The 26,654-nt window shown below is 41.7% G+C and overlaps 1 pseudogene; it reads left to right on the top strand.

Moving 5' to 3' along the window:
• Positions 1-26,169, top strand: part of LOC117719746 (vomeronasal type-1 receptor 4-like) — a 51,114-nt pseudogene extending 24,945 nt beyond the window's left edge.
• The last annotated feature ends 485 nt before the right edge of the window (positions 26,170-26,654 follow it).

Here is a 26,654-nt window from a genome sequence, read left to right as displayed (position 1 = left end):
TGCACCTGAATGCTCATGCACACAAAAACCTTTAAGAGTGTTAAAAAGCTGCTCAGCTTCAACCTCAGCTACATAGTGAGTTTGAGACCAGCTTAGGATAAACTAGAGCCCATCTCAGAAAAGTAAAACTTAACTGACAGGAGTGTTTGCACAGGGCTCCAGTCCCATCACTTGAGTGACAGAAGAGTTTCACACAGCATAGGCTCAGAAACAAGCTGTGTGCAAAGAGATACAGCTTTGAGTGCTAGCTAGATGGGTAAAACCAAAGAGTGTTATTGATTAAATCTGATTAATTATTAAATGAACAATTTAATATGACTCTTCTCTCTCTCTGTCTCCTCCACCCCAGCTCCACTTCTGCAGGTGTAAGAGTGCAGAGATAGTGTCTGGCCTGCAATATCTCTGGAAGCTTGTTAGCAATCCAAACTTAAAGGACCTCAATCTAGGGAGCACTCCCATGATGGATGATGACATGAAGTTAGCCTGTGATGCGCTGATCCAAGGTGCTCCCTGGAGACTCTGAGGTGAATGTGTGACTTTTTACTTTAAAATTTGGAATAATTTCCAGGAAATTACAAACCTACATGAACTACAGGAAAGGCAAAACTACAGCAACTTGTGTGTGGTAAGCCCTCTAGGGATTGCATATCAGATATCCTGCAGATTGGATACTTTCATTATGATTCATTGATAACAAGAAAATTTACAGTTATGAAGTGGCAACAGAATAACGTTATGGTTGCTGATCACCACAACATGAGGTACTGAATTAAACGGTCAAAGAATTCGGAAGGTTGAGAACCACCATTCTAGGGGGTTGGATAGAGATGGAGAAGTTGTAGAGGTTTGGGCAGTAGTGATTTGGCAATGCTATAGTAGGAGTTGGAGACAGGACTAAGGAATGGGCTACATGCCAGAAAACTGAGCATTTCAACCAGAAGATTTTAAACTGTAAATATTGCATCCATGTATATAAATATCCAGTGTTTTGTAAACATAAAAACAAGACCAGTGTGGTGGCCTTGGAGATAAAGGAGTTTGCCACCAAGCCTGACGACCTGAATTTAATTCCCAGCCTCCATATGTTAGAGGGAGAATTGGGAATTTTCTTTTTTTTTTTTTATTAGATCTTTCATTTACACTTCAGATACCATCCCGTTTCCCCATCCCCCCCCCTTAGAAAACCCCTATCCCATGCCCCCTTTTCCTTTTTGCATTTATACATTTTTTAAGAAATGTTAATCATAGGCTTTATAAGTTTGGTATTGTTCAATCAGAGGTGTAACCCACTACCCAACCTAGATATATCAACTATCTTTGACTGGTGGAGATACATAAACATCTGCTTCCCTGTTTCCCCCCTCTATCTCTCTTTCATCACCTAGCTTCTCCTCTCCTTCTTCTTCTCCTCTTCTTACTCCTTTTCTTCCTCTCAGTACTCCTCCCACCTTAGCTCCTCCTACACATCACCCTTCCTGTTAAAAGGAAACTTTTCTCTCAAAATACAATTAGAGCATAATTGTGCCTATTTGTACCAGTGAGGTACAAGATAGTCCTAATACCCAGTCCATCCTTTTGTTGACTAACCAGCACCTCTGTCATCTATCCTAATTAAAACACTTAGTTCTGAACCTGGCTTTTTCCTTGGCTTTAGGATGAATGTCAGCTGATGACCATACACTCAGATCTTTTCTCTCAAAGTAAATAGCTATAAGTTTTCAACCCCATCAGAAATCCAGAATGACTGAGTTGACTATAATTGTGGGAAGCACCAAGCATAGTTTCTAAAACTTAGCCAATTTATAGAGACCTCTGAACACCTGGACACTCGCTCTACTTCGAAACGTTGGAGCATCTGTTCTTCTGCCTTCTGGCCCAGGATCATCTGACAGACCTTAGTGCTGCAGAATTATTAAGGGCTGATTACTCTGTCTAGGCAGATATAATCAGTCGACTATTCTGCAAGTGTGTCCCTTTCTGGACAGTAATTTGTCTGTAGAAGGAAAGTGGCAATTCTTGCCTAGTGGCTGTCTCACCACAACTGGAGTAACTCCAAGGATGCTCAATTTCTTCTTAGAGTTTAACATAGGAAGCTGTCCGGAGCAGACAGGTCTCTAATGAAAATGAACATTAATACTGAAATGTTTGTCATGTCAATTCTAAGGATTTCTGATGTTTTGAAAACCAGCTATCCATGTAAGGTAATCTGGAGTGTTGCCTGTTAACTCCACCCAGCTATTTCTAAATAAAACATAGAGAACACCCTTATAATAAACTCCAAGTCATGAATTTGCTATAGTCCCTTAACTCACAGGCTGACCATCTCAAATCAGTTAAAAAAGTTAAAGAAGGACTGGGTCTAAGCTTTGTATTCCTAAGTGTGTTATACTGGTACAATGCCTATGAGAGTAACAATATTCATCTCACTCTTATATCACTAAAAAGCTCATGCCACTGAAAACCTTAAAATTTGTAAACAAAGTAAATTGGTGCCATTTAAGAATTTATATCTTCATCTTGATATTAATTATACAGATTTCTACTAATAGGTTATGGCTATGCAATAAACCCTAGCTAATCCTCTCTATTCCGACAAAACCACTACTTTTTCCTAGGGAGACAGCCCAACATTTACCACCTTAGTCCCCATGCCCAGGGAATAGGGGCGCTGACTCATCATTAGCTTCTTCAAGCTGATTATGGGCGTTGAGATATTAGAAGAGGGGTGGGGGGGAGTGCAAGTTGACAATCCTCTGATGCTGTGTCTTCGCTGCCTCCAGATAGAATTCACGGACCTCAGAGGTTTGAGCAGGTCTGCCCAGCTTGCTTGTTGAGTAGATACACCAAGGTTGATCATTCTGCAATATACAATTCTCAAAACAAATTTTAGTATCAAGATAGGTTTTTTTTTTTTTAAAGAGGGCTGACATTTTATTAAGAATGTTGGTTCTAACCGCTTTTCTATTTTTCCCCTTTTATTGGATATAATATTTACATTTCAAATTTTATCCCCTTACCATATTTCCCCCACCACCCAGGAACCCCTTATCCCATCCTCCCTCCTCCTGCCTCTATGAAGGTGTTTACCCACCTACCCCCAGCCTCCCTCCCCATCCTCAGATTCCCCCCCCTCAGTGCTCAGCCTTCAGGGTACCAATGATCTTGTCTCCCACCTATGCCCAACAGGGCCATCCTCCCCTACATATACAGCTGGAGTCATGTGTCTCTCCCTATGTGCTCCTGGGCTGCTGGTTTAGACCCTGGGGAGCTCTGGCTGGTTGGTATTCTTGCTCTCCTCACAGGGCCACCAGCCCTTATGGTTCACGGTTCCTTCAATTTACTCTCTGACTCCTCCATTGGGAACTTTGATCATATTAATGGATAGCTGTGGGTACCTGTCTCTGGGTATGTCCGACTCTGAGAGACCTCTAAGGAGACAGCCTTATCAGGCTGCTGTCAGCTTTCCCATCCTGACATGCCTATCAGCGTCTATTTTTGATGACTGCCTATGGAATGAATACCCAGACACAATGGTCTCCCTACAACCCCCCCTTCAGATTCTGACCCACATTTTGTCTCCATATTTGCTCCCTTGGTTATTTAGTTACTCCTTCTAAGAAAGACCTAGGCATCCTCACTTGTTCTTTCTTCTTCATGAGCTTCATGTCGTCTGGTAGTTGAATCTTTGTTGTTTCAAACTTTTGGGCTAATCTCCGCTTATCAGTGAGTAAATACCATGTGTGTTCTTTTGTGATTGGGTTACCTCACTCAGGATGATATTTACTAGATCCATCCATTTACCTAAGAATTTCTCGAATTCGTTATTTTTAATAGCTGAGTAATATTCCATTGTATAAATGTACCACATTTTTTGTATCCATTCCTCTGTTGAAGGGCATCTGGGTTCTTTCCAGCTTCTGGCTATTATAAATAGGGCTGCTATGAACATAGTGGAGCATATGTCTTTGTTATTTGTTGAGGCATTTTCTGGGTATATACCCAGGAGTGGTATAGCTGGGTCCTCAGGTAGTGCTATGTCCAATTTTCTGAGGAACCGCCAGACTGACTTCCAAAGTGGTTGTACCAGCTTGCAACCCCACCAACAATGCAGGAGTGATCCTCTTTCTTCGCATCCTCGCCAACATCTACTATCACCTGAGTTTTTGATCTTAGCCATTCTGACTGGTGTGAGGTGGTATCTCAGTGTTGTTTTGATTTGCATTTCCCTGATGACTAAGGATGTTGAGCATTTCTTAAGGTGCTTCTCGGCCATTCGAGTTTCCTCAGTTGAGAATTCTTTGTTTAGCTCTGTACCCCATTTTTTAATGGGGTTATTTTGTTGTTTGGCATCTAATTTCTTGAGTTCTTTGTAAATATTAGATATTAGCCCCCTATCAGATGTAGGATTGGTAATGATCTTTTCCCAATCTGTTGGTTGCCGTTTTGTCTTGTTGACAGTGTCCTTTGCCTTACAGAAGCTTTGCAAATTGATGAGGTCCCATTTGTCGATTCTTGATCTTAGAGCATAAGCCATTGGTGTTCTGTTCAGGAACTTTTCCCCTGTGCCTAGGTATTCGAGGGTCTTCCCCAACTTCTCTTCTAATATTTTCAGTGTACCTGGCTTTATGTGAAGGTCCTTTATCCACTTGGAGTTGAGCTTTGTGCAAGGGGATAAGAATGGATTAATTTGGATTCTTCTACATGTTGACCTCCAGTTGAGCCAGCACCACTTGTTGAAAATGCTGTCCTTTTTCCACTGGATGAATTTAGCTCCCTTGTCAAATATCAAGTGACCATAGGTATGCGGGTTCATTTCTGGGTCTTCAATTCTGTTCCATTGATCGTCCTTTCTGTCTCTGTACCAATACCAAGCAGTTTTTATCACTACTGCTCTGTAGTACAGTTTGAGGTCCGGAATGGTGATTCCCCCAGAGGTTCTTTTATTGTTGAGAATAGTTCTCGCTATCCTAGGTTTTTTGTTATTCCAAATGAATTTGTAAATTGCTCTTTCTATCTCTATGAAGAATTGATTTGGAATTTTGATGGGTATTGCATTGAATCTATAGATTGCTTTTGGCAGGATAGCCATTTTTACTAAGTTAATCCTGCCAATCCAGGAGCATGGGAGATCTTTCCATCTTCTGAGATGTTCTTCAATTTCTTTCTTGAGAGACTTGAAGTTCTTGTCATACAGATCTTTCACTTGCTTTGTTAGATTCACTCCAAGATAATTTATTTTATTCGTGGCTATTGTGAAGGGTGTCATTTCCCTGATTTCTTTCTCTGCCTGTTTATCCTTTGAATAGAGGAAGGCTACTGATTTGTTTGAGTTGATTTTATATCCAGCCACATTGCTAAAGTTGTTTATTAGGTTTAGGAGTTCTCTGGTGGAAGTTTTAGGTTCACTTAAGTATACTATCATATCATCTGCAAATAGTGAAATTTTGACTTCTTCCTTTCCTATCTGTATACCTTTGACTTCCTTTTGTTGTCTAATTGCTCTAGCTAAGACTTCCAGTACTATATTGAATAGGTAAGGTGAGAGTGGGCAGCCTTGCCTAGTCCCTGATCTTAGTGGGATTGCTTCAAGTTTCTCTCCATTTAGTTTGATGTTGGCTACTGGCTTGCTGTATATTGCTTTTACTATGTTTAGATATGGGCCTTGAATTCCTGATCTTTCCAAGACTTTTAACATGAAGGGATGTTGAATTTTGTCAAATGCTTTCTCAGCATCTAGTGAGATGACCATGTGGTTTTTCTCTTTGAGTTTATTTATGTAGTGGATTACATTGATGGATTTCCGAATATTGAACCATCCCTGCATTCCTGGGATAAAGCCTACTTGATCTTGATGGATAATTGTTTTGATGTCTTGTTGGATTCGGTTTGCGAGAATTTTATTGAGTATTTTTGCATCAATATTCATAAGAGAGATTGGTCTGTAGTTCTCTTTCTTTGTTGGGTCTTTCTGTGGTTTAGGTATGAGTGTAATGGTAGCTTCATAGAATGAATTGGGTAGTGTTCCTTCTGTTTCTATTCGATGGAATAACTTGAAGAGGATTGGTATTAGGTCTTCCTTGAAGGTCTGAAAGAATTCTGCACTGAAACCATCTGGCCCCGGACATTTTTTGGTGGGAAGATTTTTAATGACTGTGTCTATTTCTTTAGGCGTTATGGGACTGTTTAGGTGGTTTATCTGCTCCTCGTTTAACTTTGGTACCTGGTATCTATCTAGAAAATTGTCCATTTCCTCCAGATTTTCCAATTTTGTTGAGTATAGGCCTTTGTAGTAGGATCTGATAATTTTTTTAATTTCCTCTGTTTCTGTTGTTATGTCTCCCTTTTCAGTTCTGATTTTATTAATTTGAATGCTGTCTCTGCGCCCTTTGGTTAGTCTGGCTAAGGGTTTGTCTATCTTGTTGATTTTCTCAAAGAACCAGCTCCTGGTTTTGTTGATATTTTGTATAGTTCTTTTTGTTTCGACTTGGTTGATTTCAGCCCTGAGTTTGACTATTTCCTGTCGTCTACTCCTCTTGGGTATACTAGCTTCTTTTTGTTCTAATGCTTTCAGGTTTGCTGTCAAGTTGTTGATGTATGCTCTTTCCACTTTCTTTTTGTGAGCACTTAGAGCTATGATTTTTCCTCTTAGTACTGCTTTCAATGAGTCCCACATGTTTTGATATGATGTGTCCTCATTTTCATTTAAATCTAAAAAGTCTTTAATTTCTTTCTTAATTTCTTCCTTGACCAAGTTATCATTGAGTAGAGCATTGTTCAGTTGCCAAGTGTATGTCGGTTTTCTGATGTTTTTTGTCCATGTCAAAGACAAGACTTAATCTATGGTGGTCTGATAAGGTGCTGGGGATTATTTCAATCTTTTTGTATCTGTTGAGGCCTGTTTTGTGACCAATTATATGGTCTATTTTCGAGAAGGTACCATGAGGTGCTGAGAAGAAGGTGTATTCTTTTGTTTTAGGATGAAATGTTCTATAGATGTCAGTTAAGTCCAATTGGTTCATAACTTCTGTTAGTTTCATTGTGTCTCGATTTAGTTTCTGTTTCCATGATCTGTCCATAGCTGAGAGTGGGGTGTTGAAATCTCCCATTATTATTGTGTAGGGTGCAATGTATGCTTTAAGTTTTAGTAATGTGTCTTTTATGTATGTGGGTGCCCTTACATTTGGGGCATAGATGTTGAGAATTGCAAGTTCCTCTTGGTACATTTTTCCTTTCATGAATATGAAGTGTCCTTCTTTATCTTTTTTGATTACTTCTGGTTGAAAACTGATTTTATTTGATATTAGAATCGCTACTCCAGCTTGTTTCTTGGGACCATTTGCTTGGTAGATTGTTTTCCAACCTTTTACTCTGAGGTAGTGTCTGTCCTTTCCACAGAGGTGCGTTTCCTGAATGCAGCAAAATGTTGGGTCCTGTTTACGTATCCAGTCTGATAGTCTATGTCTTTTTACTGGAGAATTGAGTCCATTGATATTAAGAGATATTAAGGAAAAATGAGTGTTGTTTCCTGTTATTTTTGTTATTGGCAATGGAGATATGTTTGTGTAGCTACCTTCTTTTACGGTTTTTGGAGGATTACTTTCCTGCTTTTTCCAGGTTGTAGTTTCCCTCCTTGTGATGGAGTTTTCCACCAATTATCCGTTGAAGTGCTGGGTTTGTGTTGAGATACTGTGTAAATTTGGATTTGTCATGGAATATTTTGGTTTCTCCATCAATAATGATTGAGAGTTTTGCTGGGTATAGTAGTCTGGGCTGACATTTATGTTCTTTTAGGGTCTGTATGATATCAGTCCAGGATCTTCTGGCTTTTATGGTCTCTGGTGAAAAGTCTGGTGTAATTCTTATAGGTCTGCCTTTATATGTTACTTTGCCTTTTTCCCTTACTGCTTTTAGTATTTTTTCTTTGTTTTGTACATTTGATGTTTTGACTATTATGTGGCGGGAAGTATTTCTTTAATGGTCTAAACTATTTGGAGTTCTGTAGGCTTCTTGTATATTTATGGACATCTCTTTCTTTAGGTGAGGGAAGTTTTCCTCTATAATTTTGTTGAGAATATTTACTGGTCCTTTAAGTTGGGAGTCTTCCCCCTCATCTATTCCTATTATCCTTAGGTTTGGCCTTATCATTGTGTCTTGGATTTCTTGTATATTTTGGGTTAGTAGCTTTTTGTATTTTGCATTTTCTTTGACAGTTGTGTCAATGTTTTCCATGGTATCTTCTGCACATGAGATTCTCTCTTCCATCTCTTGTATTCTGTTGGTAATACTTGTATCTATGACTCCTGATCGTTTTTTTAATTTTCTATCTCCAGGGTGTTCTCCCTTTGTGATTTCTTTATTGTTTCTACTTCCGTTTTTAGATCCTGCATGGTTTTGTTTAATTCCTTCTCCCGTTTGGTTGCATTTTCTTGTAATTCCTTAAGGGATTTTTGTGTTTCCTCTCTAAGGGTTTCTATCTGTTCTTTGAGAGTGTTATTTATGTCTTTCTTAAAGTCCTCTATCATCATCATGAGAAGTGATTTTAATTCTGAATCCTGCCTTTCTGGTGTGATGGGGTGTTCAGGGCTTGCTATGATGGGGGAACTGGGTTCTGATGATGCCATGTAACTTTGGTTTCTGTTGCTTACGTTCTTGCGCCTGCCTTTTGCCATCTGATTAATTCTAGTGTTACCTGTACTTCTGTCTCTGATTGAAGCCTGTCTTTCCAGTTGTCTCACTTTTGTTTGGTCTTCTAGGAGTCCAGATGTCTTTGTGATTTTTTTCCAGCTGCCCTGATTACAGTGGTATCTCTAGGATGCCTCAGGATATGGTGCCTCCAAGGTAGCAGTCCAGCTAGATGTCTGCTGTTCTGGGTGCAGTGTCTCCTCTTGGATATCTCAGGGTATGTTGTCTGACACTCTGAGCTCAGTTGTTCCTCTGTGGCTCTGGGTTGAGCGGACCTTCCAGTATGTTTCAGGTGGAATCCGGGGTCCACACAACTGCAGACCTGGTAGAGGTCTGGTCTGGGGCTCAGACCCTGCAGGCCTCAGGCCGGAGGGGGGGCGAGCAGCAGAAGGAGCGTGCTAGCACCAGCTATGGGTTCTATGGATCCCCCAGAATGTGTCTGGGGGACTCCTGGGTGCACTTACCTGCAGGCCTCAGACTGCAGGAGGGGCGAGCGGCAGAAGGGGCGTGCTAGCGCTGGCTATGGGTCTATGGATCCCCCAGAATGTGTCTGGGGGGCTCCTGGGTGCACTTACCCACAGACCTCAGACTGCAGGAGGGGCGAGCGGCGGAAGGGGCGTGCTAGCGCTGGCTATGGGTCTATGGATCCCCCAGAATGTGTCTGGGGGGCTCCTGGGTGCACTTACCAGCAGGCCTCAGACTGCAGGAGGGGCGAGCGGCGGAAGGGGCGTGCTAGCGCTGGCTATGGGTCTATGGATCCCCCAGAATGTGTCTGGGGGGCTCCTGGGTGCACTTACCCGCAGGCCTCAGACTGCAGGAGGGGCGAGCAGGCGGAAGGGGCGTGCTAGCGCTGGCTATGGGTCTATGGATCCCCCAGAATGTGTCTGGGGGGCTCCTGGGTGCACTTACCCGCAGGCCTCAGACTGCAGGAGGGGCGAGCGGCGGAAGTCGGGAATTTTCAAAAGTTGTCCTTTGACCACATGCCCATTATGGCACATGTGTGTGCATACATAAACATTAAGAAATATAAAAATGGTGCTGTGCAGTGGTGGTGCACGCCTTTAATCCCAGCATTTGGGAGGCAGAGGCAGGCAGATTTCTGAGTTCGAGGCCAGCCTGGTCTACAGAGTGAGTTCCAGTACAGCCAGGGCTACACAGAGAAACCCTGTCTCGAAGAAAGAAAAATGTGAATGATTAAAAACAAGTATATACCTATAACCTAACACTGTGATAGCTGAGTCATAGGAATAGCAAGTTTGAAGCCAACCTGCTTTTGTCTAGCAATATCCTGTCTTGAGAAAATATGGTGGGGGTGGTAAGGTGAAAGAAGGTAGGAAGCCGAGCTAGTAAAGGCTCATAGATCATACAAGACGTGCAGGGTTCAGTCCCCACAGGTTCAAAAGCCCAAGCACAGTGTTCAAACCTGTAATCCCAGTGCTCCAGAGGTAGAGGCAGGAGGACTTAATCAGCCTCAGCTTTTTAGCAATTTGGAGGCTAACCTGGGCTAAGACAAGGCCTAGTCTCAAAAAGGAGGTCACAGGTAACCTCAGGCATTTTTTTTGTTTGTTTGTTTTTGGTTTTTTGTAATGGTTATATAACTATGGTGAACTTTCTCAATGAGAACTGACACAGGCTATCCTGTGAAGACTTTTCCATCAAGGCATGCTATGGAGTTGACACTTTTTGAGTTTTTTTTAATTAGATTTAATTTTGTGTGCACATGTAGCATGTGTGTGGTCAGAGAACAACTCTGGAGCAATGCATTCATTTCTTGTACTGTATGGGTCCTGGTATCACACTCAGGTTTTTGGTATAGGTGGTGAGCACCTTTATCCATTGAGAACACGCAAGCCCCGTGGTTTTTGTTTCCAGTTAGCAAATATAGATGGCATATTGCATCTATGGGGGTGTGGTGTGCTGGGTGACAGTGTTGACAGCCTACTGTGAGGAAGAGAGAAAGAAGAGAAACTGAGCAGTCACCTCAGTTCCTAAGGAGCTAAGTGGAGAGAGGGTTACCCAAGAGGGACAAGAAAATAATGTTGTGCTGCCCCTCTCTAGGTTGGATTCCTGTGAGTTAACCCTCGCTGGTTATGTGATGATCTCCACACTCCTTCTTTCAACCACCAGCATAGAGTGTCTCAGCCTGGCCAGATATATGGTGGGAGTAAAGAGTATGATATCCCTCAGGGACACCTTGAACAGCTCAAAGTGATCACTGAAGAATCTGATGTGAGTCTCCCTTCTCATTCCATGACTCTATTGCATGTGAGATGCCCCAGAGATGGGTGGGACTGGTGAATGTCCTGATGTTGGGGCATACAAGAAACCCCATTCATTCAATCATGGCAGCCCTTCTGTTGAAAGGGAGTCTAGTGGGTGTCAGCCAAAGATCTTGGTCCTAAAAAAGCTCTTTTAGTGTGTGACACCTATATGACCCAAGTAGATTAATCCACACTTGACCCCACAGTTATAGTTACCCACTCATTCAGTGACCTATGACTTCCTTCTTAGTTGGCCAAACCCAAAGTGGACCATTTGGTGGCACAGGTATACATTGGTGGCACAGGTATATAGTTATAATACCCAATAGGGTATAGTTGTATATGACAAGCACCCAAGGGGCTAAAACCAAAGGATCCCATCAAGTCTAAAGTCACCTGGGTAATACAATGAGATCTTGTCTTCTACCTGTCTTTCCTCTTTGTCTCTCTGTGTGTCTCTGTCTCTCCCTGTCTGTCTCTGTCTGTCTATCTCTTTCTCTGTCTGTCTGCCTGTCTCTGTCTGTCAATCTCTCTCTGTTGGTCTCTCTACCTGTCTCTCTCTGTCTCCATGTGTGACTCTGTCTCTCTGTCTGTGTCTCTGTGTCTCTCTGTCCTGTGTCTCTCTATCTCTGTGTCTGCCTCTGTCTCTGTCTCTCTGTCTCTATCTGTCTCTATTTGTCTCTGTGTCTGTCTCTGTGTCTTCATGTCTCTCTGTCTCACCATCTTTCTCTCACCCTCTCTCTGAATCCCCCCTCACACACACACATAAACACACACCAAGAAAAAGTGCTGGGGATGTTCCTCTGTGAAGAACACCTTCTACAAGCATGAGGACCAGAGTTCAGATCACCAGAGCCCCTGTAAATGCTGGATGGGCTTGGTGGGTTACATCCATCACTATAAAGGCAGACAGGATCTCCAGAGCAATCTGGCTTGTCAGACTGGACAAAGTGATGAGCTTTGAGTTCAATTAGAGACCCTGCCTCAATAAAAAGACAGACATTGATCAAGGAAGATACCCACTGTCAACCTTGAGCCTCAAGCACCCATGTAGAGACATTTCACCTGCACATTCATGTGCAGTCACAGACACACAAATATACATACATCCACACACTACACATGTCAAAAAGAGGAGGAGGGTACTAATAGGATCATCGGAATGCCAGATAACTCTGACCTGGGGAGACAAAGGAGATAACAGAAGAGACAAGTCTAAGATTGTTGTTTTATAGACATATTTCTACATGGACAGGTGGGGCAGTTGTTACTCATCCACTTGTCCTTTGTATAGAGAGGAGAGTGAAGAGGTAGCAATTGTAGAAACCACTATTTAAATTGAAATGAGATTTACCAGCTCTCATCAGTGCCTGCCTCCTTTCCTTCTCGAAACATATCTATGGGGTGTCCACCGTCTTTAGTCTCACTGGTAAGCAAGGAGGCAGTTTCAGGCTAAGTCACTCATTCATGGATGAATTATTATTAATGGGTAAAACAGAAAATCTGATCCATGGTCATTGCTCAGAGCTGTGTGCTGGCACCTGCCACAGCTCTAGCTCATGAAAGTCACTGAAAACAAGTAGTACAAATCTCCCTTTAGAGGCCAGAGGCAAAACTGGAAAGATGGCTCTCACTTAACAGCACTTGCAACTGGATTTGGTTCAAGGCGCCCATATTAAATGGCTCACAACCACTTGTAACTTCAGCTTCAAGGGCACGAGCACCTTCCTCTGGCTTCTGCAGGCACTGCACCTGCATACACATACACAAATATATAGAAATCTTAATGGCCAGAAAAAGAAGAAATGACAATAATGACAACCTGGCTGCTGGACATCTGTCCAATCCACCTGGTTTCTTTTTTTTTTAATTAAATATTTTATTAAATACTTTTCTTTTTTCATTTTTATTGGCTATTTTATTTACACTTCAGATGCCATCCTTTTTCCCCATTCCTCCCCCCCTTAGAAAGCCCCTATCCCATGCCCCCTTTTCCTTTTTGCATTTATACACTTTTTAAAAAATGTTAATCAAAGGCTTTATAAGTTTGGTAATGCTCAATCAGAGGTGTAACCCACTACCCAACCTAGATACAACTATCTTTAACTGGTGGAGATGCGTGAACATCTGCCTCCCTGTCTTCCCCCTCTTTCTCTCTCTCATCACCTAGCTTCTCCTCCTTCTCCTCCTCTCCTTACTCCTTCTCTTCCTCTCAGTACTCCTCCCACCTTAGCTCCTCCTACATAGCACCCTTCCTGTTAAAATAAAACCTTTCTCTCAAAATACATTTAGAGCATAATTATGCCTATTTGTACCAGTCAGGTACAGGATAGTCCTAATACCCAGTCCATCATTTTGTTGACTAACCAGAACCTCTGCCATCTATCCTAACTAAAACACTTAGTTCTGAGCCTGGCTTTTTCCTTGACCGTTAGAATGAATGTCAGCTGAAAACCATCCACTCAAATCATTTCTCTCAAGGTAAATAGCCAGGATTGGCTATGAGAACATAAGTTTTCAACCCTGTCAGAAATCCAGAATGACTGAGATAACTATAATTGTAAAAAGCACAAAGCATAGGTTCTAAACCTTAGCCAATTTATAGAGACCTCTGATCACCTGGACTCTCCCTCTACTACAAGACATTGGAGCATCTATTCTTCTGCATTCTGGCCCAGGATCATCTGACAGACCTTAGTGCTGCAGAATTATTAAGGGCTGATTACTCTGTCTAGGAAGATAAAATCAGTCGACTATTCTGCAACTGTGTCATTTTCTGGACAGTAATTTGTCTGCAGATGGAAAGAGGCAATTCTTGTCTAGTGGCTGTCTCCCCACAACTGGAGTAACTCCAAAGATGCTCAATTTCTTCTTAGAATTCAATATAGTAAGCTGTCAGGAGCAGACATGTCTTTAATCAAAATGAACATTAATACAGAAATGTTTGTCATGTCAATTCTGTAGACTTCTGATGTTTTGAAAACCAAATATCCATGTAAGGTAATCTGGATTGTTGTCTGTTAACTCCACTCAGCCAAATGAAATATAGAAAACACCCTAACAATAAACTCCAAGCCATGAATTTGCTATAGTCCCTTCACTAACAGGCTAACCATCTCAAATCTGTTTTAAAAAAGTTAAAGAAGGACTGAGTCTAGGCCTTGTATTTCTAAATGTGTTATATTGGTACAATGCCTATGAGAATAACAATATTCATCTCACTTTAATATCAATAAGAAGCTTATACCAAAGAAAACCTTAAAATTTGTACTTAAAGTAAATTGGTGCCATTTAAGAAATTACATCTTCATCTTGATAATAATTGTACAGATTTCTACCAATAGGTTATGGCTATGCAATAAATCCTAGCTAATCCTCTGTATTCCCACAAAACCATAAAATTCTCGCAAACCGAATCCAACAAGACATCAAAACAATTATCCATCAAGATCAAGTAAGCTTTATCCCAAGAATGCAGGGATGGTTCAATATTCGGAAATCCATCAATGTAATCCACTACATAAATAAACTCAAAGAAAAAAACCACATGGTAATCTAACTAGACGCTGAGAAAGCATTTGATAATATTCAACATCTTTTCATGTTGAAAGTCTTGGAAAGATCAAGAATTCAAGGCCCATACCTAAACATAGTAAAAGCAATATACAGCAAGCCAGTAGCCAACATCAAACTAAATGGAGAGAAACTTGAAGCAATCCCACTAAGATCAGGGACTAGACAAGGCTGCCCCCTCTCACCTTACCTATTTAATATAGTACTGGAAGTCCTAGATATAGCAATTAGACAACAAAAGGAAGTCAAAGGGATACAAATAGGAAAGGAAAGAAGTCAAAATTTCACTATTTGCGGATGATATGATAAGTATACTTAAGTGACCCTAAAACATCCACCAGAGAACTCCTAGACCTGATTAACAACTTTAGCAAAGTGGCTGGATATAAAATCAACTCAAACACATCAGTAGCCTTCCTTTACCCAAAGGATAAACAGGCAGAGAAAGAAATTAAAGAAATGACACAATTCACAATAGCCACAGATAAAATAAAATATCTTGGAGTGAATCTAACCAAGCAAATGAAAGATCTGTGTGACAGGAACTTCAAGTCTCTGAAGAAAGAAATCAAAGAAGATCTCAGAAGATGGAAAGATCTCCCATGCTCCTGGATTGGCAGGATTAACTTAGTAAAAATGGCCATCCTGCCAAAAACAATCTACAGATTCAAAGCAATACCCATTAAAATTCCAAATCAATTCTTCATAGAGATAGAAAGAGCAATTTACAAATTCATTATGGTCTCTGTTGAGAAGTCTGGTGTAATTCTTATAGGTCTGCCTTTATATGTTACTTTGCCTTTTTCCCTTACTGCTTTTAGTATTTTTTCTTTGTTTTGTACATTTGAATTTTTTAATATTATGTGGCAGGAAGTTTTCTTTTTTCTGGTCTAAACTGTTTGTAGTTCTGTAGGCTTCTTGTATATTTATGGGCATCTCTTTCTCTAGGTTAGGGAAGTTTTCCTCTATAATTTTGTTGAGGATATTGACTGGTCCTTTAAGTAGGGAGTCTTCCCCCTCATCTATACATATTATCCTTAGGTTTGGCCTTATCATTGTTTCTTGGATTTCTTGTCTATTTTGGGTTAGCAGCTTTTTGTATTTTGCATTTTCTTTGACAGTTGTGTCAATGTTTTCCATGGTATCTTCTGCACATGAGATTCTTCTATCTCTTGAATTCTGTTGGTGATACTTGTGTCTATGACTCCTGATCATTTTTTTAGGTTTTCTATCTCCAGGGTGGTCTCCCTTTGTGATTTGTTTATTGTTTCTACTTCCATTTTTAGATCCTGCATGGTTTTGTTTAATTCCTTCTCCCGTTTCGTTGCATTTTCTTCCAATTCCTTAAGGGATTTTTGTGTTTCCTCTTTAAGGGTTTCTATCTGTCTACCAGTGTTCTCCTTAAGTTCTTTGAGAGAGTTATTTATGTGTTTCTTAAAGTCCTCTATCATCATCATGAGAAGTGATTTTAATTCTGAATCCTGCTTTTCTGGTGTGATGGGGTGTTCAGGGCTTGCTATGATGGGGGAACTAGGTTCTGATGATGCCATGTAACTTTGGTTTCTGTTGCTTATGTTCTTGCGCTTGCCTTTCACCATCTGGTTAACTCCAGTGCTGCCTGTACTTGCTGTCTCTGACTGAAGCCTGCCTTTCCAGTTATCTCACTTGTGTCTGATCTTCTAGGGGTCCAGATGTCTCTGTGATCTTTTCCAGCTGCACTGATTACAGTGGTACCTCTAGGATGCCTCAGGATATGGTGCCTCCAAGGTAGCAGTCCAGCTAGGTGTCTGCTGTTCTGGGTGCAGTGTCTCCTCTAGGATATCTCAAGATATGTTGTCTGATGCTCTGAGTTCAGTTGTTCCTCTGTGGCTCTGGGTTGAGTGGACCTTCCAGTATGTCTCAGGTGGAATCCGGGGTCCACACAACAGCAGCCCTGGCAGAGGTCTGGTCCAGGCCTCAGATCTGGGAGAGGGGCAAAGGGGAGTGCTCGTCCTCAGGGGTGGGGAGGGGGGGTATCTGCTGAAATCTGAGTGCTCACAGCACCCAGCTATGGGCTTAGGGCAGTATATGGGTCTTCCTACCTAACGCTGGCTGTGGGATCTGTGGAGCCTCCTGATGTCTCGGGCAGGATCTGGGGTCCACACAATAGCAAACCAGGCAGAGGTCTGGTCCAGGCCTCAGATCTGGGAGAGGGGCAGAATGGGAGTGCTAGTCCCTAGGGGCAGGGAGGGGGGGTATCTGCTGGAACCTGAGCGCTCACAGCACCCAGTTATGGGCTTAGGGCAGTATGTGGGTTTTCCTACCTAATGCTGGCTGTGGGATCCATGAAGCCTCCAGAATGTCTTGGGCGGGATCTGGGGTCCACACAATAGCAGACCAGGCAGAGGTCTGGTCCAGTTCAATTCCCCAATTAAAAGACATAGGCTAATGAATTGGATACATAAACAGAACCCAGCATTTTGCTTCATACAGGAAACTGAACTTAGTGACAGAGACAGACACTACATTAGAATAAAAGGCTGGAAAACAATTTTTTTCAAGCAAATGGTCCTAAGACACAAGCTGGAGTAGCCATTCTAAAATCTCCAGCCTGAGAGCACAAAGGGAGGTTCTCATGGCTCCACCTGTATAGGTACTTGAGAGTGGCCTTGTCAGGCATCAGTGGAAGTGGAGGGGCTTGGTGCCTGAAACTTTGTATTCCCTAGTGTTGGGTAATTTGAGAGCAGGGAGGTGGGAATGGGAGGATGGTGGGAACACACCCTTATAGAAATGCCAAGAATTATATGAATTAGACATGACAGAGGCAGGCTGTCAGAAGACTAGATTCCAGTATTCAAACAAAAAATTATCTTGATAGTAAAATTTTTTGAGAATTGTATCTTGCAGAATCCACAGCGTTGGTATATCTACTCATCAAGCAAGCTGAGCAGACCTGCTTGAAATTCTGATGTTCTGGAATTCCAGCTGGATGCAGTGAAGACAAAGCATCAGAGGTTAATCAATTTACTCTTCCTCCTGCCCATCTTCTAATATCTCAATGCCTGTAATCAGCTTGAAGAAGTTAATGAAGGGTCAGCGCCCCTATTCTGTGTGAAGCTGTGGCCGCAGTAGGGACAAGTACAAGATTTCTCACCTGTGTGGATGCGCTGGTGCTGCATAAGGTTGGAGATCTAGCTAAAGGGCTTGCATTCTGAGCAGGCAAATGGCTTCTTGCCTGTGTTAATGCTCCAGGGCTACACCAGGTGCGAGCTCTGGGAGAAGGTCTTGCCACAGTCAGTACAGGCATTTGGCCACTCGCCTGGGTGCCTGCTTTGGTGCTGCTTAAGCTTCAACCAGTGGTGGAAGCTTAGCCACTCTCAGTGCAGATGTAGGGTGCAGGAAGTCACAGTCAGTTCGGGGGTCCAGGAAAAGGTGCAGACTGGGGTGGGGCCGGCTTGGTGGGGATCAGCTGGGACCTCATCCTCATCCATGATCAGGATGTCCACTGTGAAGCAACAGGGAAGGAGGCAAGTCAGAGCTGGCAGACCCACAGGAAACATCCATGTGCAGACTGCCAATGGATTCCAGCTTAGTGGGTGGCCCAGGGAAGCTTCTCCTTTCTGGAGTCCTCCAACCCAGGGAATGCTGGGTTGTACCAATGCATATCCCATACACCTTATCCCATGGGCACCAACCACTCAAGGTGTTTCAAGTATTTTGTGTTCATAATCTATATCCCTGATACTTGTTCTCCTTCCGAGTGGATGTTCTCTCTGCCAGCCTTTCTCTGGACCTGCCTAAGGATACCAGGCTCTCATCAAAGTCTACCAACAAGAGCTATAGAAGGTCAAGGGAAGGGATGCAAGGAGAAGCAAACACAAGTGACACCTGAAACTCAATGAGGATGGGAGGGCCAGGACCTGCAGGCTAGGAAGTAATGGTGTCACATTTGTATAATTGTGACAGCAGGTTGGGAAACAGAAAAGGAGAAACAAGTTGGACAAAGAGAGTGGGATACCAGATTGGGAGGTATGCTGGCCCCCTCTATCTGGGCAAGCAAGGCCCACCCACATAGTTATTAGGCTCTATTGCAAGTTAAGTTGGATTTCCCCACCATCACAACCATGAACAACTAGAGTATAGGAGGCTTGATCTGGACACCTGAAAACAACACCCACCTCTCAGGGTAGCCCAGCCTCCTACATGTGTCTCTTGTCCAAGGCCAACTCTTCCTGCTCTTGAGGGCTGGGTGCACTTTGCCTGACACTTGCTCTCCAGGGGTCTGCCCACCCCTCAAACTCCCTCTGCCTTCCCATTTCCCAGCAGAACCAAGGCCCACAGTCATATGCCAGGACCTCACAAGGTATACCCTGCCAACCAACCCAGAGGACACTCTGGAGTCTCTCTTCTTGGCCTCTCACCACACCCTGGAAGCTCTCTTCCTCTTTCACCAGCTATGAGTGCCCAAATGCTGCCCTGAGGTAATCTGGCAAATGAGTGACTGTAGCCCACTCTGAGGCTGTGTCAAACCCACATCTGGTAGGTGCTGTACAACCTGCTTCTTTATGATGGGATGCTAGGGAGGGGGAAATTGGCAATGGGGACACATAACCATCAAAGTCAGCTTTCTGAGACAAATGATGTGAATAGTTCACCAGCTCCCCTTCTCAAGTCCACAGAGGCATACAAAGCCACCTTTCTCCCTGTCAGGACTGCATGACAGTGAATTTAAGGCAAGGTCCTTTCTACACACAAAAAAGAAGAAAAGAAAAGACCAATTTTAAAACCTAAGGAGGTGAGCCTAATGCCAAATAGATAATGAAGCACTGTGTGCTTGCTTTAAAGCAACATATTTTCAGGAGTGGCAGTAGTGGCACATGGCTTTAATCCCAGCACTAGGGAGGCAGAGGCAGGCAAATCTGAGTTCAAGGCCAGCCTGGTCTACAGAGTGGGTTCCAGGACAGCCCAGGCTGTTATACAGAGAACTCTTGTCTCAGGAGAAAAAAATAGTAGGAGTAGCAATAGTAATAATAATAATAATAATAATAATAATAATAATAATAATAATAACTAACAGCACATTTTCAGCTCACAAATACCTTTCATAGAAAGTAAAATTTTTAAGAAGTACACAAGTACCTAAGAGAGGTAAGTGGGCATACTTGAGCTGTAGGTACTGTCAGGAGTCAAAAAGGTTGAATAGAGTTGGCCTGTGAAAGGCGGTTGCCTAGTGTGATACCCTGTTCTCACTGAAACAAGCTTAAGCAGCTGGGAATTCCCAGCTCCATCCAAATTACTGCAGGAAGGAGGGCTGGCTGTAGGTAGGATGTTGGGTAAGCCTGCCTGTGTTCTAGTCACTCTTCCCTGCAGAATGTCTTCAGTGGTCAGAGAGGACAGCCTCTTTCCCTAAACCAGGATGAATTTTATACTGACCAGGCAGTGAAGCAACCCCCAAGGAAACTAATGCCCCAAAGAGAGCTGGCAGGGTTACAGGCAAGGATGCAGAGCCTAACCTGTGCTGGCTGGACTGGTTTGCTTGCCTGGCCAAATTCTTCCTACTGACACCATGATGTCTCCCTCCAAATGGTCACATTTCAAAGGTTCTGAGTCACCTATATGAATAACAATTTAGGGTGGCACTCTCTGGCCATTTATAGGAAAAGTTTAGTTGTCTTCTAAGGTCAATGAGCAAGAAATTCAAAAATAAGGGCAGCTTTCAAAGCCAAGGACTGTGGGAGTCATGAGGAAAATCCATGGGTTGGGAGCATAGCCAACAGCTCTTCCAATAGAAACTCTCAAGAGAGTGCTCTACCAGGCCCCCAGTGGTGTCCCATAGCCCACTGTTCCACACAAGGCCAACTAAATAATCTACCCAAAAGGGTGAACTCCAGGTTCAACAAGACCCCCACCTCAAAAAGAGGGTAAAGGGGCTGGAGAGATGCTCAGTGAAAAAGACTCGGGTTTGGTTTACAGCACCCACATGGCCATTCACAACTGCCTGTAACTCCACTTCCAAACAGAGGATCCAATGTTTTATTCTGGCCTCCAGTAATTGCATATACATGGCACACATAAACAGATACATATTGTACACGTTAAGTAGATGAGTAAATAAATATTTAAATAAAGAACAGACTGAAGTCAGTCTCCACATGTGCTCACACTCATTAGCATCTACATGCATGGGCACAAACACAGACCACACAAAAACCCCACCCAGCAAAAGATCTGAATAGCCTTGTCTTCAACGATATCCAGATGGCCAGTGAGCACATGAAATGATGCTGCCACAGGTAAATTCAAGCAGAAACAGAGAGGCTCCACTTCATACCACACCCCCAGTGTCATGAAAGTGGTGGTGAGGATGCACTCAGAGCTGAGTGACAGGTGCAGCATCCGGGAGTAAATGGGTGGCAACAGCAGAGACATGGGAGATGAGGGCAGAGGCAGCAGTGGAGGCAGAAGAGATGATTCCCCTTCCTGCTCTCACTTGATCCCCTTTGCCCAAACACCCACACCCTGCTGGGCCAGAGATATTTGTGGGAAGCCTTCAGGGATTGGGACCCACAGACCCTCACTAAATTAACAATGCAGAAGGGAATGGACTTCATAACTCTCCTCCCTTCACCCTATGTATGGCCTAAAATACTCTTTATATTTTGGGATTAACCTCTTTGAAATGATGTATGGAAGACCTAGACCTGTACTTTCTATCTTAAGAGATTATGTGCTTAGTGAAATCACTGTCAAATATGTTTTTGATATGTCCTTGATCACTTGTCAATATGTTCTGTGGAGACTTTTGTCCACAGGCAAAGCAAGACTGGCCATGACGCGCAACAGTCTACAAGGTTACTCATCCACCTATGCTGCAAAATTGCCAGACTCATGACTGGGTGATCTGTAAGAGACCTCAGAAGCTATCCTTGGAGCCACACCAGAAAGGACAATACATAGTTTTGCTGACTGCTCTCAGTGCTCTCAAAGTTGACAGGATCACTACTTGACTTTATTATGCATGCTCCCATGGCTGAACCACATCCAGACTCAGGGAACATCCTACCCAAAGGGCAGGTCCTCAAGGAAAAAGACATTCTTATAAAAATCAAGGTGCAATGCCTATAATTTTTATGGACCTACATTTAACTACTACCACTTTCTCATAAACAAGCTTCACCTGCCTCAGAATTAGACTCGTGTCCTTAGTGTTGCTTCTAGTGAAAATGTGCTCAAATATCAGCACAAAATGGACTCCATAGGTACCTGGTTCCCCAATTTAACTTTTGATACATATTCTATCAATGATCTTGCAAAGTTATAAGACACTGCTCTCATGTCTGCTCAGAGCCCAAGCACTAACATAAAACCTGGAAAAAAATGTAGGTGCACTGTCTACAATTTCTGTGGTTAATGGGATTGTATTTGTACTAAATATATTTAGTGAGTGCACCTATGGAGGACAACCTCACATGATTAAACTGAGCTAAAATTTGGGAAAACAAAAATGATCTTCCTGTGGGCAGGAGTATATGGTGTCTTTAACCACCAAGTTTTACAGAAGCACGAGCACCAGTGGTAATGGCCTATAATGATTGGGGGTGGGGTGGATTGTACTTTGAGAGTTGTCAGGCAGCTGGAAAAAGACGTCACCAAATACTGGAATAGGGTTTGACATTATTCACCATTAATGTCTATGTGGGGAACTGTCTACCTAGTATAGTGCAGGTTTACTAAAACTCATTTGAAACATGCATGTGAACACATTACAGAATGCCCCAATAGCACTGTTTCTTTAACGTTTTTCAAAAGACACTTAGTGTTAGTGATTCCTCTCCATACTTTCTTGTCTGCTTTCCCTCCTATATACACTGAAATTTACACTTCATGTTCCATTATCACTATTGATCACTTATAACACTGTATTCTATCTCCTATTTTTCAACATGCTATGACTCTTATAAATTTCTGACATTTAAGGTTATTCCACATTGTGTGTGTACTTTTCAATTTGTCAACATAAATTTCACAGTTAAAATCATCGTTGTATGCTTATCATGAACAAATGTAAGGTAATGACAAGTTATTCTTTTTGTCATATTTCCACATATATCTCTTACAAATGCTGGTTATTTCATTAGTAACAAATATTTTTGCAATAATAACTTGTTTGCTACACATCCAGGTGCTTGTTCTTTGACTGTGCCTAAGACAATCTTGCTGCAGGTATGAATTTCAATAAAGGTTAGAACATGCAATTCTTATATTTATAAACTGAGTTTTTATTTTTATCATTGAAGATCAAAACAGAGTCTCTACTAGTCTATTATCCCTAGAACAGAAATGAGTGTGGTTCGATCTATTTATTTCTTAATGATTGCGGACTCCAGGTCTTTGATTTTGTATACACAGTTCCTTGTTTACACTGCAGTTTCCCAGAATACTAAGTATATACTAACAAAGAGTATATACTTTGTATATACGTTGCATATACTCTTTGTTAGTATACAACAGAATATACTAACAAAGTATACTCGGCTTCTGATAAAGATTCATGATTATCTCAGAAAACAAGTCACAATCTACCTGAAAACAAGTGGTTATTAGAATAAGCCCAGGATCTAGGTGGAAAAGAGCAGCTTCAGTTAGTAAATTTGTCAGAAGTATGTGTCCTGGGATAAACATGGGAAAAGTTGAAATGAGGCAGATTCCTGGGGAATTACAAAATCTGAATGACAGGATGGCAGTTTTCTCAAACGACTTCCTGTCAGCATATTTTGCAAGAGTTAAATGGTCGGGAGGAAAGTACTCTAGAGAAATGCATGTAATGAGTCCCTTGTTCTACCCTTGAGTGTCCCAATTTACATCTGACTACAAGATCAATTCAGAACTTAGATTCTCCCAAAGGAAACATGAAAACCCATCGCTCACTTCTGCCCAGGTACTAATTAAAATCTGTTGAAACTTGTAGACATCATTATAAGCATCAGAAAGTAAAATGGAGATTTGCTCTGGGGAAAAATGATTTTCCTTCATCAGAGATATCACAAAAGACACCATGTAGACAAATGCCCTGACGTCACATATGAGACAATAATAATCTCTCTGAAGGATGTCATATGCTATTATTTTGAGACTGGAAAACCTGTACTCTGGTGGGTTACCTTCAAAGCACTGCAAGGAGGATAAGAAACCATTGTGGATGCCCTTGCATCATTTCTCTGACAAAGAGGGACACAGAGAACCATTTCATTGGACAGATGTCATGAATATGATTCTACAGGATCTGTGTTCTGGAGGTTGGCCTTCAACGAGGATGCTCACTGTGACTATGCTCAGAAGGTGGGATTCTTTGAACCATAGACTTCTGCTTAAATCTCTTCTCCCTTCTTCAGTGTACATTGTCTTCTGAAGCCAACATGAAGCATTATTTTTTGAAGACTGCAGTTTAACTCAAGTACATTAATATTTTGCTTCCACCTCAAATCAGTGTATGTTTTCTGGATTAATATTCAGCAGAAAACAGCATTCAATTGACATCTGTATGTGAGATGTTGAACTTTGATAAATGGAGGTTCTCTGGTCCTTTAGAAAACATATAACAAGTAGAATGCAGACCAACATCCCTCTACAAAGAATATAATAGTGATAGCATTAATAATTTTTGGAGGAAAGGCTGGAGATGATTCAAGGTAAGATTCTGGCACATGACTTTATAGAACAAAAATTAAGATCAGGAAAACAATCAATGAATGAATCTTCCTAACAAGTGTTTTCTTGTTCACATGGAGGATACATATGTAAAACCTATGTTTATCTGTGTAACAGTACACAGGTGGCTTTATCAGAAATATTTAGGTACTTTGTTGTGTGGATCAGTTGCACAAAACATTTCTCAAAGCCAACACTTAATTTTCTACAACTGGATTCAGTTACAAAACCTTATTGATTACATAGGTAGTCATACATGTTATTAAAATACACATTATTTAAACATTTTACTTTATTTTCTCTTTGTTTTTGTAGACAGGGTTTCTCTGTATAGCCCTGGCTGTTCTGGAGCTCACTCTGTAAACCAGGCTGTCCTAGAACTCAGAAATCTGCCTGTCTCCGCCTCCCAAGTGCTGGGATTAAGGTTTGTGCCACCACTGCCCGGCACATTTTACTTTAATATAAAAATTTTTATTAATTATTTTATCGTTCATTTTTCTTTTCTTTTTATTGAATATGTTATTTAATCGATTAAGGTACATTCTGTTTTCAGATTCGTCTCACTCCTAATTATATTGAATACAAATGATAAAATCTGATGATGGACTCTTTAATTTACTATTGATTAAGTGATTTTATTGAGTAAGTTACATCCCATTGGCAGCCTCTACTCCCTCCTACTGTATTGACTTCTGATGAATGGTGAAATCACATATTCATACTAATCCCTTTCCTGTCTTTATTCAGATGTAAAGGCCATGGTCTGTTAAAAAATATGTGTTATTGTATAGGTTATTGAAAATGTAACCATAAAGATGTAGTTGCAGTGCAAATTTATCTCAAGAGAAAAGTAATTCAATAATTTATAAAATTTATTCTGAGTTACTGTGCATGCATTCTACTCCAGGCAAAGTTCCTGTATTATGATAAAATAGTGTCTCACTTATCAAGAGACAAATTATCCCAAATCTATTGGTAAGTGTGGGCAATAGAACAGAACCCGAGGACAACAAACCCAAGGACCTAATCATGACTGCAGAGTCGAGTAAAGCCCTCTCCATATCTGCTATGATAACTCCCTGAAAACCACTGAGGAAGTGACTCTTCAGATCCTCTTGCTTTGCCAGTTTGGAGTTGGGACTGTAGCCAATGTCTTTCTGTTACTCCATAATGTATCTCCAGTCTTCACTGGTTCTCAACAGAGGCCTGCACAGGTGATTTTAAGCCACAGGCTGTGGCCAATGCCCTGATTCTCTTCCTCACTATATTTCCAAACAACATTATGACTTTGCTCAAAGATATCATCCAACTGACCTCAAATGTAAATTGGAATTCTTCACTCGCCTGTTTGTAAGAAGCACAAACTTGTGTTCCACTTGTGTCCTGAGTATCCATCAGTTGTCACTGTGCTTTCCTGTCAATAGAGGTAAATTTACTCAGAGGAAGTGTCCCAAATTTGGCTAGTTATTCTTGTTACAGCTGTTGGTTTTCAGTATCTTAAATAACATCTACATTCCAATTAAGGTCACTGGGCACAGATTACAGATAATAACTCTGACTATAAAAACAAGTTGTCTGTTCCACTTCTGGATTCAGTGTAGGCATTGTCTTCTTGAGGTTTGTCCATGATGCCACATTCATGAGCATCATGGTCTGGACCAGTGTCTCCATGGTGCTTCTCCTCCACAGACATCACCAGCGAATGCAGCACATCCTCACTCCAATCAAGTCCGCAGAGGCCAAGCTGAGACCAGAGCAACCATACTATCTGATGGTGGTGGTCACTTTTATTGGCTTTTATCTTCTAAATTTCATTTGTATCATCTTTCAAAACTTTTTAATAGATTCTCGTCTCTTTATGAGGCATGTAGGTGAAGTTTTGATTGCAGGCTTCCCCACAATTTCTCCCTTACTGTTGATCTTCAGAGATCCTAAGGATCCTTGTTCTGTGCTTCTCAGCTGTTGAAAGCCAGAGTCACTAAAAATGTTAAACACAGAATACAGCTTTATTAATACCATTAAAATATTTATTCCATAAATATGTGTTAAACATCTTTTTATGAACAAGTCATGGTACTCACTACTGCTCAATACATCAAGAAGAAGAGTAAAGGAGACAAAAGCAGCTGCTACTGCTCAGGAGCATTAAGAGGTTTAACATCCAGGACAAGAAGGATACTAAGATCCAAACTGTACACCTTCTCCTGAAGATCATGGCAACTCTTCTCTCTGGGCCATAGTGCAAATGTGTTTCCAATCATCAATAACACCTGCAAATCAGACAGGAGACAACAGGTATCAGAACAATGAGGAGGCAAAGCTGTCATCCTGTCTGTCAGTTGCTCCTCAGTCACAAAATTATTTTCTCAGAAGATCAAAATCAAGCATCTAGCCTTTGCAGCTGCCTGAAACTGAGATAATGTATGTGAGCACAGACACAAGATAAATATC

The sequence above is a fragment of the Arvicanthis niloticus genome, chromosome 1, assembly GCF_011762505.2.
Source record: "Arvicanthis niloticus isolate mArvNil1 chromosome 1, mArvNil1.pat.X, whole genome shotgun sequence".
Classification (NCBI taxonomy): Eukaryota; Metazoa; Chordata; class Mammalia; order Rodentia; family Muridae; genus Arvicanthis; species Arvicanthis niloticus.
The sequence above is the reverse complement of the archived record's forward strand: the minus strand, read 5'-3'. Positions and strand labels throughout refer to the sequence as shown.